This window comes from Zingiber officinale, chromosome 2B (assembly GCF_018446385.1).
Source record: "Zingiber officinale cultivar Zhangliang chromosome 2B, Zo_v1.1, whole genome shotgun sequence".
NCBI classification, from domain to species: domain Eukaryota; kingdom Viridiplantae; phylum Streptophyta; class Magnoliopsida; order Zingiberales; family Zingiberaceae; genus Zingiber; species Zingiber officinale.
The window spans coordinates 65,199,057-65,217,670 of NC_055989.1; the positions used below are offsets into that span (position 1 = coordinate 65,199,057).

Below are 18,614 nucleotides of genomic sequence, written 5' to 3' on the forward strand. Positions count from 1 at the left end.
TCTCTTCTCTTCCCTTTCCTTTTTTTTATGTGCGTGTCTGCAGAATCTTTGTTTTCAAATAATTGTTTCCTTTAGTTTGGAGTTCTTGATTTTTTGGCTTTGTATCTTTGCCAAGAATTGCTTTTCTAGGAGTTAAATTCGATCTTGATTTGTTCATTCCATTTTGTGTATTGACCCATATAAAAATGATACATGATAGTAAGACTTTTTGAGTCAATATAGAAGTCAAACTAGACAAGAAGCAAGTTAATAACTTGAAGGAGTTTGTTCATCATCTATCTCGTACTATGCATTCTTCAATTCCTGTCATTTCACTCACTAAATTTTAAATTCTCTGATAATATAACTCCTCATTACACTTTCTTGGTGAGCTGTATTAGTGGTCAGAATGATTTGTAAAATTCAAGCTTAGCTACATGCATGGTACGTAGCCTCATTTTTATGTTGTACGTATTGTATGTACTGTTAACTCGGTGTACCCTGTCAGTCGAATGCAAAACTTATTTAAAGAACTGGCTAATGGATGAGAATGGATTTACTACTGATTCCCTGCAGGAGCTTGTTCATTCCCGTTCTTATGTGTAAGTACTTGTTTACACGTAACTAATATTTTTGTTCTCCAATGATTAATGTTGTAATTGAGATTTCCTATTCTATGTCCAAATGTACAAATATAAGAGGAGTACACTATGATATCTTTCAGTAAGTTGGGCAATGCTCTTAAGTTCTTTCATGATTTGTGTCATACCTTATAAATTGTTAGGACCCCTGTATTGAAAAATCTAGACTGTGGTTTCACTTGGAGGTCTGACTATTCTTTCCAAGTTAAACTTGTGAAAATTCTAGGTTAACCAGAGTCCATCCAATCCTACTAGACAAGATTAGCGTTTGTTCCAGTTTTAACCTGCTGAAGTGAATTGTCCAAGATTTTGAAACTTGTCTCTTTTGACCATAAATAGCTTGCATGTTTTTACAAGATCTGATAAACATTTCTTTTATTTATATGATTGATTTTACAAGATTTGATGACTTTTTTTTTATTTCTATAATTGTAGATTGTGCCTTGTGCATTGTTAGCACTTGCAATTTACTTGGAAGTTGTTTTAGTGTTGCCATACACAAGGTCAATGACTGATGCAGAACATAAAGTGTAAAATACTGAAAAATGGCGAATAATAATAAGGGAATTTTCTGGAATTTTTAGAAATTTTTCTGAATTTTTTCGGAGCTCGTATGGGCGAGTTTACGGGGATAAAAACGGGGTCCCGGGAAAGTCTGTTTAGGCTACCACATTTAAGTGAGGAAAAGTTAATTTTTATATATATATATATATATATATATATATATATATATATATATATATATATATATATATATATATATATATTTCTTTTCTTTTATTTCTCTTTCCCCATTTTTCTTTCCCCGACCCGTGCCTCCCCCGCGCCTCACCATCGATTTCTCCTTATCTTCCCTGAAACTGACGCCCTCACTTCATTTCGTCGAAGTCGTTTCACCTTCTCCACCCTACGGCGCCACTCTTCTCCGCGAACAAAACCAGAGGACGAGGGGAATCCGAGCACTACTCTCCATTTCCACTTCCCCATCTCTGCTTCCCGTGTCTACCGGCCTCGCCACCGTCGCCTGATTCAGCCGATTTCCTGAACCGTAGGTGGGGTTCACAACCGGTTGATTTCCTCCTCACTAGGCCCGCGATGCTGCCCCTTCTCCTGTGCCATAGCGTCATCGCCGTGCCGGTTGTCGTGAGCCCTAACTGTGGTCGCAGGATTCTGCCGAGCCCTCTTCTCCATCGGCTGATCGTTGATGCTATGCCCTAGCATCGTCGCCACCCTTTTCTGTTCCGGCTCGGCACCACAGTGGCATTGGGATTTCACCAGAGGAAGCTTCGGACCTGATTGGGTTTCAGCCATTTCTATTGAGGGTGATCTACAGATCAGGTCGCTAAGTTTTGATCACGAATTCCTCCGGTCGTGAGCCATCAGTGAACATTATCGAGTTAGGTGAGTTTTGGATTAGTTCATGTATTAATCTAATCCAATTTGATTGTAGATAATTGAGGATACCTAATCCATTATAATTGTGAAATGGGTTAAATTAAACCTAGTTGGATTTGGAGTAATGGTTGGTTAGCTAATTAAATGCATAAGGGTATTAGCTAAATCCGTATATGTTTGATATTACAGGACATTGATTTGGACGAGCACTTTGACGCAGAGGTTGTCTAGCTCGATCTACATTGGAGGCGGGTACCTTGACTTATCTTTGATAATGTTATGTTGATATGTTTAGTAGGTTATAACCATTAGTAATGATTATGTTTCGTCTTTGCTTCGGTTGGTCACTACCCGATACCTGTTACATGCTTGTTCTGTTTACTTATTATGCACTTTATGATAGTACCTACCGGATTATACATGCTTATTGGTGTAGTGACACAACCATGTGTTTATTATGTTCAGGATCTAGGTTTTTATACCTTATCTGGTCTGTGTACCTTTGATTTGGTTCATTGTCCTATGGTACACATTTTATATATATATGGATATTTCTATGCTGTTCAGGATTCTGTCATTCTTAGTGTCATGCATCATTCGCATGATTGCATGTTGTGCGATAGTCTGCTCCATTATTGTTGAGCACATCGCCAGTTTCATCTCTGTCGGTGCTCCACTGGTCCGCTCATGGGTAGCGTGTCGCAGTGTGGTAGCACGTCAGTTTTGCTCTGTCGGTTCTCCGTTGGTCCGCTCATGGGTAGTGTGATGCAGCGTGGTAGCACGTCAGGGATCCCTCCCCGTCATCGTGTACCGGGAGATGAGAGCATTGCGCTCCCCCACTTATGATTTGGGGTAGGAGGATAGGTGTACTCCGAAAGCATCTCATCCACTCGGTCACTCATCAGGAGCAGTGATGGCAGAATGCACGGTTGTCACAACCCTACCCACTCGGTCTCACCATCGTGTGTGAGATGACTGACTGGCGACAGGGGTGACCAGGACCCATCATTGGCATCATATACATTTATGCATTTACTGATTGTGTTTGTTGCATTTATATGCTGCATTTGGATGGATGCATATGTTTGACATGCATACAGGATTTAAGATACTCTCGGTTTGACGACCTGACTATTCTGATAGTAGGCCCTGGTGAATACAGTTCTCTTCAGCCTTTTCTATTGTGCATCTTCCAACTTTTGTCCAGGAGACTATACTCCATAGTTATTACCATTTGTTATAGTTTACTATACATGTCAACTAGGTATCTGTTGAGTTGTTAAACTCACCCCCGTGGACACTATCTTTTTCAGGTACCAGGTTGTTTATAGAGTTGCTTGGAGTATCCTGTCTGCCGGTTCCCATGTCACATCTGCAGACTTACCGGTTTCATTTATGTTTTTATTTGTTTTATGTATTAAGAGTACCTAGCATTGTATATTCTGGTTTTGGCGTTGGAGTGTTGTTATGGAGTGTTTTGAGTTGTTTGATGGTTGTGTAAGCCTAGCCGGCTAGCAGTCTTGTATTTTGGTTTGTATATAGATTTCTATCATTTTCTGTTGTGTTTTGGTTTTAGTACAGCCGAGTAGGCTGTATATAAACTGCGTGGTTGTGTGTATATTCCAACCGCCTGTGGCTGAGGTATATTATGTATGTAGAAATGGTTCAGATTGTCACCCGTACATGGGAGATGCTGCCGAAATTTCCTCTGGCAAGGACTCCCCCGGGGCGTGACAATTTAGTGGTATCAGAGCAGGTATACGATACTTGCTATGTGTTCTGGATTTTCAGAATTTATCTGATATCAATTTATTGGTCTTGGTATCAGAGCTCGATTTACGAGTCTTATATCCCGTGTTTCGGATTTCATGTTTTAGTTTTCTCGATGTGACATTTCGGGTTTTGGGACCTGGCAGCGGCAGGACATCTCTAAGCTATAGGAGGTATGTTGGTATACTATTATCCTACCTTTTTGTTAGTATATGTACTGTTGACTATTATAGTTTATGACATGTATTAGCACTTTTTATTTAGTACCTGTCTGGTTGTTGTAGCACTTATTACATATGATGGGTTAGTCACTGATCATGGTCGACCTTAATAGAGATCAAGGATTATAGTCTCTGGTGATTTTTCATATCATACCACCAGTAGTTTTAGCTTCTGTTACTACTAGTTGGTTAGGAGATGGAGGCACATACCAGCCTCTGCTATTATTAGCTGTGTAGTGGATTGTACCTACATATTCATGTTGACTTAGCCAGTAGAATACCATTTTTTTATCTTAGTTAATTTCATCAGTAGATAATTGATTTACTCTTGTTATATCGGTCAGAAGAAGTTTGATTTACACTTGTTAATTTGGGTAGTCGTGGATCGATATACCTTAGTTGCTTATGGAGGATTAATGTATTCTTGATTAGTTAGTAGATGATCGATTTAGTTTTGTTGGTCCGATCAGTAGGGGATAGTCATACTCTATTTTTAGAGGTACAAATTTTTGGGTTATTGTGCTTAGTTAGGTATCTAGAGCACATTTGAGTACATGGCTTGTACCGACGTGGAAAAGACTAAATTAACCATATACCATTGTCGGCTTGGTCAGTGTATAGAGGATCGATGTATCATATTCCTTGGGTACTTTAGTCTTAGACTGTATGTACCTAGTTGGATAACTTAGAAGGTAGCATAGGGAATGCTAGGTTGATTGGGTTAAATATGTTGATTATTCATAGCTATGTTGCGTGTACATATGATTGTTATGTGCTGTAGGAATCCTGTGGTAGACTGCCCATTTACAAGTAGTATTTGTATACATGTTCCGATATGGTTATTGTAGGTTCCTTGTGGATGATAGCTATGTAGTTAGGTGTACGTGTCTGATTGTATTATTGAGGTATCACGTCGATTAAATCTGTGTTATGGTATGTGTACACGTGTTTGGTATTATGGGAGGTATCTTGTTGATTATATTTGTGATGTGTGTACACTCGTGTCTATTATGATTTGTTGAAAGTATTACGTTGATTATACTCTTGGCATAGGTGTATATATGTTAGGTGAGTGTTGTTTGAGGTGTATTGTCGATTATACCTACGTTGATATATGCACACGAGTTCGGAATGTATTTTTGGAGGTATCACGCTGATTTATACCTGTGTTATGAGTATGTTTGATGTGTACTAATTGGAGGATTACGTCGATCATACTTATGTTGTGTGGGTGCACGTGTGCCAGGTGTATTATTGGTGGTATCATGATGATTCTACTTATGTGGAGTGTCTACATTATGTCATTTGTTGTATTGTCTTGTCAACTAATTCTCCTATTAGTGGGTGACCCACTACGATGTTGATAGAGTTGACGATGGATTTGATTTGCTTACTGGATTGTGATACCCTTGGTTGCTCACAGTGATTGTGGTAGAGTGTTACTCCCACATATTTTAGATGGTTGTGGTGGAGCATTGCTCCCACATGTTATGGATTGTTTGTGGTGGAGCGTTGCTCCCACATATTATGGGTTGTTTGTGGTGGAGCGTTGCTCCCACATATTATGGATTGCTGGTAGTAGAGCGTTGCTCCCACATATGTAGTATTTCTTGTGATGGAGCGTAACTCTCACATTAGATGATCTATTCTTTGGTGATTTATAGTTAGTGATCAGATTTTAGACTTGTTATCGAGGATCTCTGGTTGAGAATGTTTGTTGTACAGACATTATGAGTTTTTATGGTAAGGCCATTTGGGCTTACCGACGCTCTAGCGGTATTTATGGATTCGATGAACCGCATCTTTATGGAGTATCTAGACTAGTTCGTTGTCAACATATTGATCTACTCGCGTTTCGAGGAGGAACATGCACAGCATCTTCACATAGTCTTGGAGACTCTTCAACGACATTAGCTATATGCGAAGTTCAGTAAGTGTGCCTTCTGGCTATCTTCAGTCGATTTTCTGGGACACGTGTTCCCTAGCAGAGGTATTTCAGTAGACCCTCAGAAGATCGAGGCTGTCACCAGTAGGGAGCAGCCGAAATCAGTTCAGGAGATCCGCAGTTTTCTAGGACTAGCTGGATATTACAGACGGTTCGTCGAGGGTTTCTCCCAGATTGCTATGCCATTGACACGCCTGACCAGGAAAGGCGCGAAGTTCACGTGGTTCGAGGACTACGAGACCAACTTCTAGGAGCTGAAACGGATATTAGTGTCGGCTCCGATTTTGGTTTTACCCTCCGGAGAGGATGGATTTGTGCTCTCACTACAACAAAACCTGCAAACGACAACACCCCTATGACAATGGTTTTAAGAGAAAACGTTGCGTATTTGCTCAAAGACAACGGTTTTTGCCAAAACCGTTGTCTTTGAACTCCCCATTAAATATAAAAGACAACGGTTTTGGCAAAACTGTTGTCATTGAGCAATATTTTTTTAAAACGACAACACTTTTTACAACGGTTTTATAAATCGTTGTCTTTATCCGCGTTTTTAGCGTCTACGACAACAGTTTTGAAAAAAACTGTTGTAATTGAATTTGGTCATTTCCCCCCTCGCTGTTTTCCTTTCCCTCGCTGTTTTCTTTTCGGCGCCGTGTTTTTCCTTCGCGCTCCCGAACCTAGGGCAATTTTCTTTCCCTCTCCTCATACAATCTCTTCACGCCATCCCGTCGACCACTGGATCTTCCTCCACAACGGTGTGCTCTCCTCTCTCTCTCATTCTCACCCTCACTCTTGATTTGTCTACCTTTGCCTCCTAAAGGTTCGAGATGAGCCATGTCCTTGGTGCGCTCCTTGCATCTTCCCCTCTTCTGGCACAAGCCTGGACCCGCTGCCTACGTGCCAATGCAGGTAGCGCCAACTTCGTCATTGACAGGAGCGACGATGCGGTCTTCATCACCTTCTCCAGGACGCAAGCCGTCGCTTCGTCATCTGGCCTTGGCAGAGGGTTCTTCGAACCTGTTTCCCTATATAGCAACACACACGACATCTTCACACCGTTGGGAAGAGGCGAGGAGGATGACGGCGGGAAGCCGCAGCCCATGCTCCTCCAGGCCAGTGCCCTCCGCTTGTTTATGAGCTTGTACCACACCTTCGAGTTCCAGGTTTGCGCTCGATCTTTTTTTCCTTCGATTAGGGTTTCCTCTGCTTCAGATTCAATCGAATTAGGGTCATTTTTTTTAAAAAAAAATAATTCACCAAATCGTCTTAATTGTATCATTAATTGAATATGGCAATCATTTTCCACGAGATTTGTTCCTCTAGTTTTTCTTAATGACTTCTTAGATCAGAGAAGAACATGAAAACATACGTCTGTTTCACATGTAAGTAAGCTTCTTCTGCAGGGTCTATAGCAGACTGCGAAGGCATCAGGATTTTAGCCATGACATCCTTGTTTATTGTTGTTTCTGTTCATGTCTATAGAACTACAGCAGAGTCGGAGATGCATATTTCTACATTATATGCTCCAAGAAGACTGCCTATTTTCTAACAAAGAGAGTCAACAAGTTTCAGTCAAAATAGGCTAATTTTTCCATGCCTGGAGAAGGCATCAGAATCTTTGATGTCCAAGTAAGTTTGATCTGCTTTCCATCATAAAATTAGCATGTGACCTCTTCTATACTCCTTTTGTTGTTTAGTCAGTATTAAGATAAGAAGTTCTGATTTTAAATCATTAATTAGTATTAGGATGGCACCGAAGCCGCTGGACTACGATTGCTGAATGAGAATGTGAAGAAAGTTGCATATGCTGTCAAAGGGGAGCTTTACCTGCGGGCTTCGGAGTTGCAGAAGGAGGGGAAGAAGGTTATGATGCTTTCTCATACACAATTTTCGTTGATTGTGCCACAACATGATTTGAGTTAAATAGAATAAATTTTATTGAAAGAGACTCTTATTTCGATTCCTGAAAGATCTGACTTTGATTGTTTTTTTTCCATTCTTGTTATCTGGTTGAAGATATCTTCCTGGGTTATTTAGCACTGTATATGTTTGCTTTATTGCTTGTATCAAGATATGAAGTGCACATATGCCTTTGATTCTTTTTATTGTTAGCTTGTTGGGATGCCACTTGTGAGATTAAAATTTGAGGTTATAATACTGCACTCCCCTTGCAATTTATTCTTAAGAAACAAGATACAAGTTGGACTTACTTTCCATGAGATTGGTTTTTTTTTGTTGTTTGCAGATTATTTTCACAAATGTCGGGAACCCTCATGCTCTCGGATAGAAGCCATTAACATTTCCCCGTCAGGTTTCCATTTTCTCTTTATTCTTTCTTAAAAACTACTTGTATCAAAGTGTTGATCATTCTTCTCTATTGCTTGACTTAAGGAACTCAGTGAGAAAAAATCATCTTCATAAGTCAAAAATTCCTTGTACATGGAGCAATTTCTCCTTCTCTGTGCTCCCTGAGATAAAGAGACATTTTCCATTAGATTTCTCTTTTTAATGGTGTAATTTTTTACCTATACTATTCTCCAGGTGGTAGCATTGTGCCAAGTTCCATTTCTATTGGATGACCCTAATGTCGGGCTTTTATTCCCAGCAGATGTCATTGCAAGAGCTAAACATTATCTTTCATTGAATTCGGGTGGTTTAGGTATTCACATATTCCTACAATTTTCAACTCGCAGCCTACTTAAACCTTTTCCTTTTTGATGCAGTCTGTTTTTCAAGCTAAACTGCTTTGCAACTTGTTTCCTCTTGTTAATGGTGATCTGGAAAAGAAATGTATTCTGTACTTGTTTGTGCATTTGTAACCCAAGCAATTTTTATGTTGACCTTTTCATAACATTTGTGTCATATTCCAGTTTTTAGTTGTATCTTTATATGTAACAAACCCAAAACATCATCTGCAGGCCTTGTTATTTTTTTCATGTTGATGAGTAAATATTGTTTTAGTCATTCTGATAAGAATCTCAACTTTCTTTCGAGCAATCAGGTGCATATAGTGATTCTCGAGGACTTCCTGGAATTAGGAAAGAATTTGCAGAGTTCATTGAAAAATCTATGCATGAGTTGGACTTTTTTATTTCTTCTTCTAACTCTTGACATTTTGTATGGCCGATAAGTCATTTGCAAGGGATGTTCAATCGAACTATCAGATTATTAGAAGCAGGTATCGAGCCAGTGTAAGTCCATTTGCATGTCTAAATATCATTTTGTTTATCATTCAACCACCATATTTTATTATCATCTTTTTTATGCCAGATATGTATTTGACGGTCAACCTCCAGAGTTGAAGAAACAAGAACTTGCCAAAAGGCTAGTCTTTACAGTTTTGTCATTGTCCCCCTCCTTTTTTTTTGTTGCAAGATAATGATAATCTTTAAGCTTATTTTATTCTTTAGATATTTAAAGAGGAAAGATGCAACTAACGATCTGAACACAACAATTGAGGTCATTGCTTGTGCATAACAAGTACCTTTATTGGGACTCCTTAGTGTGCTAGAATTTCTTTTGCTGTCTTGGTTACATTTGTTGTTTGCAGACTGGTGATTTGGAGGGAATTGAAAAGTACAGCAAAAGGACTGTCAAGGTAATCTTTGATATTGCTATTTTATTGGAAATTACCATGAGGATCTTATTGATTATGATGCAATCAACATAAAGTTAGCATGCTGATTATCTGTTTTCTTCATATGTAACATAGAATTTCTTTAAATATATTTTGAACTTTCAAATTACTTTCTTGAAGAATTTGATTCCAGTAGATGACTGTAGAGTTTTTTCACAGGTAACCAAGCAACATAATGAAGATTGTAAACGTCTCTTAAGACTAATGGGTGTGCCTACTATTGAGGTAAACTAGTCCACTTTCACTTATTGAATTCTTTATCCTTGCTACAAGAATTTGAACTAACAATGACACAATTTTACTTTCTCTTGCAAACATTTCCTAAAGCTGCATGCAATTGCTTAATACACAAGTATTGTATCTCTAGTTTTAGAAGCTAAACTCATCTTTCTGATCTAAAGGCACCCTGTGAAGCAGAAGCTCAATGCGCAGCTCTTTGCAAAAGTGACAAGGTAAAATGATACAATGTAACACATTCTATTTTATTTTTTTAACTTTAATATCCTAAACGTATTTGTTTGTTATCAATCTCTTGGTGTTTGCGGTTGCCTCAGAAAACATGGATACTTTAACTTTTGGGGTACCAAGGTTTCTCCATCATTTAATGGATCCTAGTTCCAAAAAAATCTCTGTGATGGAATTTGACGTTTCAAAGGTATATTTATTCTGCTTATTGCTAATTGAATTACTGTATTTATTCTCATCCTTATTTTTCAGGTTCTTGAAGAGCTAAGACTCACTATGGATCAGTTCATTGATTTGTGTATTCTCTCTGGATGTGATTATTGTGATAACATTAAAGGTAAACTTTCTTATGAGATATTGTACATTTAACAAGCTTAACATACAAGGCTAGTACTCTACTGCTTACTGTTTACGAAATTTGATAACTAATGTTCATTCAAATCTCTACTATGATAATGCTTGTGTGGTTGAATATGGTGTCAGTGCTACAACTGTTCCATGTCTATGTTACTTGGACTTGATATAGTTCAACATGAGTATGATCGCAATCTCTGACATGACTATTTTTACAAATTGTACATGTGTTCAATAGGATTAGTGATTGTTCACTCTTAGTGTCACTGTTTGAGTGTCATTATCCAAGTATCTATATCCAACGCAGATTTGGGCAGTTATGTCATGCTTTGGAAATTTCCATTTTTTTTTAAATGTTTGGTTGAAGGAAAAAAAACTCTGTTTCTACATTTGATGTTCCATGAAATAAATTATACACATACCTTTGCCCAATACCTCATTCTAACATTTGATGTTACATGACGCTTATTTAGTTGTTTCTGCATTATGCAAGGACTGACGGTTAAATTATATTTTGTGAATACCAGAGTTCTTTTCCTTTCAGACACAGCCTTGATATTCCTCTTCCAATGTGTTACTCATGAATGCAGCTGATTGAGAGAGGATTTATTATTATTATTATTAGAACCATATTTCTATAAGGCTCCTTGAGTCACATGGAGTACATTAGTTGGAAGAGTTTCTCCATTTCTTCTAGCAGTGGCTAACAGTTCTGCAACATGTACAAATAGATACTCAAAGATTATGTTCAAGGGTAGTCATAAGTTTGAGTCAATGTAAAACTTGATGAAGTTGCAAAAAATCCTCTTTAAACCAGTCATTAGTTGAAAACGTAAGAGAAGGAGGAAAATTTGCAATTGTCTATTTTTTTCCTTAACTGGATAAAAGTAGTTTTTTAGTTGCTCTTATTCTTTGGTAATCATATTTATAGTAATTTTGACTATAACCACCTCAAACATGCAACTTCGAGTATAAAATGGCATGTTTCCTTGTATTGCTTATTTTCCAAGAATTCATGTTGTCATGTAGACTATAATCTTGAATTATGGAATTTTATAAGTTTTGTTGAATTTTTCTTTTGCAGGTGGGGCAATTCATGAGGCTTGAGTTTTTTTGATGCAAGAAGTGAGCTTTGTTAGGATGTAGCTTGCCTTGCTAATTTGTAAATTAAAAGCGCGCCATATGGAGAACAACAAATGGAAAACATGTGATTTAATGTATATGGAGAACAGTAATGGAAAACATGTGTATTTTGATTAGTAACAACTCATTTTGTATATATGGATGTTTATTTTGGATTTAATGTAGTAAATATTTAGTTTTGTATTGGTGGTTTGCTTATAGTAAAATAAGATTGGTTGTTTGGTATTAATGAACATTAAAGACAACAGTTAAAAATGTTGTAAAAACTATGTAAACCACAACGATTTTTTTTTGAAAAAAGTGATAAAAGACAACGGTTTTATCCGTTGTAAAATATATTAAAACTGTTGTAAAAAAAAGCAAAATGAGTAAATATTATCTACCACAACAGTTTATATCTATTGTAAAAAAAGTCTACCACAACGATTTATTTCTGTTGTTGAAATTATCTACTACAACAGTTTTAAAACGTTATCGTATCCTTTGTAGTCAAATTTTGAGCATATATACAACAACGGATAAAAACCGTTGTCAAATGTCTACAAAGACAACGAATTCAAAACCGTTGTCGTAGGGCCATACATTCTACAACACCCTCAGTTACAACAGTTTTTTCACCTTACGACAACGGATAATATCCGTTGTCGTTTGCAGTTTTTGTTGTAGTGTCTACACCGACGCATCTCTTCAGGGTTTGGGTGCTATTCTGATGTAGCACGGCAGGGTAGTCTCCTATGTTTCTCGGCAGTTGAAGGAGCATGAGAAGAACTACCCAGTACATGATCTGGAACTAACCGCCATCATCTTTGCTTTGAAGATTTGGCGACATCATCTGTACGGTATTACATTTGAGATTCTCACTGATCATAAGAGTCTTAAATACCTTTTTACTCAGAAGGAACTCAATCTCCGACAGAGGAGATGTATGGAGTTCCTAAAGGATTATGATGGTACCATTAGCTACCACCCGGGAAAAGCTAATGTTGTTGTCGATGCACTCAGCAGGAAGTCCAGAGGGACTTTAGCTTGCCACCGAGTTGTGGTCACGAGCTTGATTCAGGGTTTTTCTGAGTTAGGTCTTGAGGAGCAGGGACAGACAGAGCAGGGTATTCTGGTTACCATAGTTGCTCAGTCGTCGGTCAGGACGAGGGTCCGAGAGGCCCAGGCCGGTGATCAACATTTGCAGTTTATTGGCAGCCAGATAGCTTCCGGGCAGCAGACCGAGTTCACACGAGATGAGGAGGGTATTATATACTTTCGAGGTAGATTATGCGTACCTCAGTCTCACCCGGTCTTACAGGAGCTACTTCAGGATGCTCATCGCTCTCGATTTGCGATCCACCCAGGCGGTACCCGTATGTACCGAGATTTGAGGTGTTGTTATTGGTGGAACGGTATGAAGAAAGACATCGTGAAATTCATAGCTAGATGTCTTGTCTGTCAGCAGGTGAAGGCCGAGCACCAAAGACCTGCAGAATTACTTCAACGGATTCCTATTCCTGAGTGGAAATGAGAACATATTACCATGGACTTTGTAGTGGGTTTGCCGAGGACAAGACGAGGTCATGACAGATTTAGGTAATCGTTGATCGATTAACCAAATCCGCACACTTCTTAGCGATCCGGAAGACTGATTCCCTGGATCGATTGACAGATCTGTATTGCCGGGAGATCATCGGATTACATGGTGTTCCTTTGAGTATCATTTCGGATAGAGACCCTCGGTTCACGCCTCGTTTCTGACATAGTCTGCAGCAGGCCTTGGACACTCAGTTCCATTTTAGTACAGCTTTCCATCCGCAGACAGATAGACAGTCAGAGCGGACAGTTCAGACTCTAGAGGACTTGCTGAGGTCATGTGTATTAGATTTCGGAGGCAGTTGGAAGGACCATTTGCCATTAGTAGAGTTTGCCTACAACAACGGCTTTCATTCGGCTATCCAGATGGCACCGCTTGAAGTGTTGTATGGTATTCCTTGTCGGACACCCACCCTCTGGGATGAGGTTGGGGAGGCCCAGTTGTTGGGACCTCATAGAGCTCAGCAAGAGTCAGAGTTGGTCCGTACTATCAGACGGAGGATGTCAGAGGCGCAGGACCGCTAGAATAGTTATGTTGATTGGAGACGCAAACCCCTGGAGTTCTCTATTGGTGACCATATTTTTCTGCGAGTTTCACCCACGAAAGGGGTGAAGAGATTTGGCCTCAGAGGAAAGCTAGCTCCGCGATACATTGGACCTTTCTAGATCTTGGAGAGAATTAGAGCAGTAGCTTACCGGCTGGCACTACCACGGTCCCTGGCAGGCGTTCACGACATATTCCACGTATCTATGCTGAGGAGATACGTACCCGACCCGACACATGTGCTGACAGATATCTCAGTTCCCGTTCAGCCTAACGTCACTTATGAGGAGATTCCGGTATGGATTCTAGACCGGAAAGAGCGTCAGTTGCGGAACAAGACTATCCGGCTGATTAAAGTCGGATGGCAGCATCATTCGGACGAGGAGGCTACCTAGTAGCTCGAGGATACTATCCTAGCTCGATACCCCCACCTGTTTACTTGAGGTATGTAAGTTATGGTTCCGTTCAGCATTTATACTGTTTAGCATTTTCTAGTACTTGCTGATGGTAGATAACGAAATTTGGGGACCAAATTTTTATTAGTGGGGGAGAATGTAAAATATTGAAAAATGGCGAATAATGATAAGGGAATTTTTCGAAATTTTTAGAAATTTTTCTGGAATTTTTCGGAGCTCGTATGGACGAGTTTACGGGGATAAAAACTGGGCCCCAGGAAAGTCTGTTTAGGCTACCACATTTAAGTGTGGAAAAGTTGATCTTATATATATTTCTTTTCTTTTATTTCTCTTTCCCCGTTTTTATTTCCCCGACCCGTGCCTCCCCCTCGCCTCACCATCAGTTTCTCCTTATCTTCCCCGAAACCGACGCCGCCCTCTCTTCATTTCGTCGAAGTCGTTTTGTTGGTCCCCGTGGGTGTTTTGATGTGATCAACCAAATTGGTTAGGTCCTACTTTGTTTGATCCCTGTGTCTGAGTGTGCAGGAGCTTAGGAGCACAGGAAGTTGAGCGGAAGACGCAGCTAGCGAGAAGGACGGCACGGGAAGGGAGCCGATGAGCTCGGTGCGTCCGAAGGACGAGAGAGCTGCGGAAGAGTACTCCGATGGAGCGAGAATAACGTGTGCGGCGTTCGAGGGACGAGAAGCAGGACGGAAGCCTGCTCGAGGAGAAGGCCGGGAATTGGGTTCAGGTGAGCCCTATTTCGGTTGGCCGGAATCACCCAAAAGATCGAAGCGTCGGAAGTCAAAGCGAAGCAAAGAAGCAAGCTGGAATTCAAGCTGCCAGCTTGGAGGCGCATCCATCAGGCTTGGAGGCACCTTCAGCCTTGTTGAAGGCGCCTTCAACAGGTCAAAACTGACCGTTTGCGTTGCGGATAAAGTTTTATCCGCTCACCCATTGGAGGCGCCTTGGACATCTATTAGAGGCGCCTTGGACCCTCGAGATCAGATTTCCAGAGGCTATTTAAAGGCCCCTGGAGCTAGGAATTCAATACAACTCAAGCAATCAATTGTATAGTCTTTCCTAGCAATAGTTCTAAGCCTCAAAGTGTAAAAGGCTTCTCCGCCTTTAGCAAAAGGAGATTTTCTACTGCGTTTTTGTCACTGCCCTGGATTAACAACCCTCTTGGTTGTAACCAGGTTAAATTCCTGTCTTCTGCTTAATTTCTATTTCTTAATTTAGTTGCTATTATTTTACCGCTGCTGTTTTGAGTTGAAATCCGAGAAGGGTATAGTTTACTTTTGTTTTCAGCAATTCACTCCCCTTTGCCGGCCTCCGCTGCACCTACAATTGGTATCAGAGTCAGACCACCTCAGAAGGACTAACTGCCGACTGAACACAACGATCAAGACGATGGCCGGAGCAAATATTCATCCTCCAAAGTTCGACGGAGATTTCGCCACATGGAAGCGAAAAATGGAGGTATTTTTTAAAACGGATTTTGATATTCTTATTACAATGAAATATGATTTTGTAGCGCCGAAATATAAAGAAGAAAACACATGGAGCGCAAGCCGATTTCGTCGCCAGCAGAAAGGCTGAGTTCCACCTGCTCAGCATTCTGCCACCTCAGGAGGTAAATCGGATCGGAAGGTACGACTGTGCGAAAGATCTCTGGGAAAAATTCCTGGAGCTCCACGAAGGTACCTCCGAAGCGAAGCTAGCGAGGCGCGACATCCTCCAGAACCAGTTGACGAACCTCCGGATGAACCAAGGCAAGAAGGTAGCGCAGCTCCAAGCAAGGATCAAAGAGCTGATCACGCAACTAACCAATCTTGGAGAAAAGGTAACGAACCGGGACTCTATCCGGTACGCGCTCAACGCCTTCCCCAGAACTCCAGAGTGGGCCTCCTTAGTAGATGCGTACTACATCTCTAAGGACCTCGAGGTAAGTACTTTAGAACAATTGTTTTCCACTTTTGAACTTCACGAATCTTGAGTTTCAGAGCCCAATGGAGTAGAGAAGACCAGTCAGAACATTGCCTTAAAGGAAAAAATGAACAGTTCTGACTCCGAAGCCTCGGTTGACGAATCAGAAGCGGCACTACTAGTAAGACGCTTCAATAAATTTTTTAAATCTAACAAATTTAGATCGCAGAGGCATGAGAGAAAAAGAAGAACGACTCGTTGCTACAACTACAATGAAGAAGGGCACATCAAGGATGACTGCCCGAAATTGAAGAGCAAGTAAAAGGAGAAGGCAAAGACCAAGTACAAGAAACCAGAATCCTCCAAACACAAGAACCTGAAGGTCACTTGGTCAGACTAATCTTTCGAGTCAGACGCTGAAGAATTCTCGGGGATAGCTCTAATAGCTAACCATCAGCTGGAAGAAGAGTCAAGCTCAGAGATGAGTATCGATGAAGGAGGAGGAACATCAAAAGAGGAAAGCTGTAGTGAAGGGGGAGCCTCACCGAGTCAGGTAAGTCAGGTACGCAATCTAACCCTGACTTAGTCTTTTCACTTTATTAAATCTCTTTCTAAAGACTTATTCGAATTAGAAAAAGAAAATAAAGAATTGAAAATGAAATTAGCAAAAGCATGTCCACTTGAGATGTACGATAATATAAAATCAGAAAATGATAAATTAAAATTAGAAATTAAAAAATTGAAATATGATGCATGTTTAAATACAAATAAATTTCTAAACTCAAAATTAAAAATTTATGGAAAATTGAATTGGTACATTAGAAACCATCAGGGTCAACTTAAAAGAGTACCCAAGAACTATGTACCCCCGAAATTTTTGAATAACCCTGTAGGAAGGAATCTGTATTGGGTTCCGAAATATGTGCTAAATTAATTCATTTAAAGCTTACAGTAAGAAAATTAAACTTTGAATTTCTTTATGGAAGCTTTGTCTACGGAAGTGGTTGTTGCTCCAATAACCAAGAAGGCCTAGTGCCTCGCCATGACATGGAAGCCAAAATATCGAAATGAAAATGTTTAATTAACTTTATGATAAAAGCATTAAAATTGGAATTAAATAATGTTTTGAAAAGTTTTTAAACATTTCCTTAGAAATTCATTTTTTTTTAGAAAAACATCTCTTGAAAGCTTTGCTTAAAATTTCTTTTCTAAAAATCAATTTTTTACTTAGAAATTATTTTGAAAAATCCAAACAAATTATTGTGGTTAGAATTTTTTTTTTACTTAGAAATTTTAACTTGCAATTTTTCTAACTTAAAAATTTTTCTGTTTTTTACTTAGAAATATCTTTGAAATTTCTGTTTTTCTAATTTCATCTTAAATTAGAAATTTTTCTAACTTAATATTTATGCTAAAAAAATTTTTCTATTACCCCGTTTTTGCTGTGATCAAAGGGGGAGAGAAAGGTAGTACATATTAAGGGGGAGAACATTTTTTTTTTAAATTAAAAATATTCTTTTTGTAGTTGTAATTTTATATATTGCAAACTAATGCTTAATATGTGAGTTTAGTAATTTTTTCTTTTAAAATTACTTTTCTGTCTATTTTTACCCTAACTTGAACTTGGATTGATGCACATAAAAAAGGGGGAGATTGTTGGTCCCCGTGGGTGTTTTGATGTGATCAACCAAGTTGGTTAGGTCCTGCTTTGTTTGATCCCTGTGTCTGAGTGTGCAGGAGCTTAGGAGCGCAGGAAGTCGAGCGCAAGACGCAGCTAGCGAGAAGGACGACACGGGAAGGGAGCCGATGGGTTCGGTACGTCCGAAGGACGAGAGAGCTACGGAAGAGTACTCCGGTGGAGCGAGAAGAACGTGCACGACGTTCGAGGGACGAGAAGCCGGACGGAAGCCTGCTAGAGGAGAAGGCCGGGAATTGGGTTCGGGTGAGCCCTATTCCGGTTGGCCGGAATCACCCAAAAGATCAAAGCGTCGGAAGTCAAAGCGAAGCAAAGAAGCAAGCTGGAATTCAAGCTGTCAGCTTGGAGGCGCCTCCATCAGGCTTGGAGGCGCCTCCAGCTTGAAGGCGCCTTTAGCCTTGTTGAAGGCGCCTTCAACAGGTCAAAAATGACCGTTTGCGTTGCGGATAAAGTTTTATCCGCTTACCCATTGGAGGCACCTTGGACCTCTATTGGAGGTGCCTTGGACCCTCGAGATCATATTTCCAGAGGCTATTTAAAGGCCCCTGGAGCTAGGAATTCAATAAAACTCAAGCAATCAATTGTAGTCTTTCCTAGCAATAGTTCTAAGCCTCAAAGTGTAAAAGGCTTCTCCGCCTTCAGCAAAAGGAGATCTTCTACTGCGCTTTTGTCATTGCCCAGGATTAACAACCCTCTTGGTTGTAACCAGGTTAAATTCCTGTCTTCTGCTTAATTTCTATTTCTTAATTTAGTTGCTATTATTTTATTGTTGTTGTTTTGAGTTGAAATCCGAGGAGGGTATAATTTATTTTTATTTTAAGCAATTCACCCCCCTCTTACCGGCCTCCACTGCACCTACACGTTTCACCTTCTCCACCCTACGGCGCCACTCTTCTCCGTGAACAAAACCAGAGGATGAGGG

At 39.8% G+C, this 18,614-nt stretch overlaps 2 long non-coding RNA genes across 3 annotated transcripts; both read left to right on the top strand.

Moving 5' to 3' along the window:
- The first annotated feature begins 8,495 nt into the window (after window positions 1–8,495).
- On the top strand, window positions 8,496–9,269 carry LOC122049151. 2 transcript variants are annotated; one of them, XR_006130855.1, is made up of 3 exons: window positions 8,496–8,610; window positions 8,953–9,129; window positions 9,222–9,269. It is a non-coding gene; the product is annotated as an uncharacterized LOC122049151 (long non-coding RNA). The 2 variants fall into 2 exon arrangements; XR_006130856.1 differs by having other exon boundaries at window positions 8,953–9,142; window positions 9,222–9,248.
- Window positions 9,270–9,497: 228 nt separating this feature from the next.
- LOC122049152 lies at window positions 9,498–10,030 on the top strand. The gene is made up of 3 exons (XR_006130857.1): window positions 9,498–9,549; window positions 9,748–9,813; window positions 9,990–10,030. It is a non-coding gene; the product is annotated as an uncharacterized LOC122049152 (long non-coding RNA).
- The last annotated feature ends 8,584 nt before the right edge of the window (window positions 10,031–18,614 follow it).